Consider the following 334-nt stretch of genomic DNA (forward strand, 5'->3'; position numbering starts at 1 on the left):
TTTTCGTTCTCATTCATGCTCCCGTCTTTGCAGATTTCGCTGTTGATGGCCCTGGTTGTGGCCCTGTCTGGCCTCCTGGGTTCAACTCGTGCCATGCCTGGCCCCTCCCCTGTGGCTGACCCCGTGGCTGAGCCTGACCCCGTGGCTGACCCCTGGTTCTTCAAACGCAAGCACTACTACCCCCGCCGTAACTACTACCCCCGCTACCACCACTACCATCACTGGTGAACATGAATAAACGTTTGTCATTAGCAAATAAACGTTTATTCCGACAGTGAATAGCAATGAACTTGAATGTCAACATATCTTTCTGTAACCTTGTCGTAAAATAAAA

The 334-nt window shown here is 50.3% G+C and overlaps 1 long non-coding RNA gene across 1 annotated transcript in view; it reads left to right on the top strand.

The window, feature by feature from the left end:
* The window catches only part of LOC119592154, a 554-nt gene extending 253 nt beyond the window's left edge, over positions 1 to 301 (top strand). The window contains exon 2 of the long non-coding RNA XR_005230411.1: positions 34 to 301. This is a non-coding gene — a long non-coding RNA (uncharacterized LOC119592154). The remainder of the gene's footprint in view (positions 1 to 33) is intronic.
* Positions 302 to 334: the final 33 nt, after the last annotated feature.

Source organism: Penaeus monodon, chromosome 29 (genome assembly GCF_015228065.2).
Source record: "Penaeus monodon isolate SGIC_2016 chromosome 29, NSTDA_Pmon_1, whole genome shotgun sequence".
In the NCBI taxonomy this organism is placed as follows: Eukaryota; Metazoa; Arthropoda; class Malacostraca; order Decapoda; family Penaeidae; genus Penaeus; species Penaeus monodon.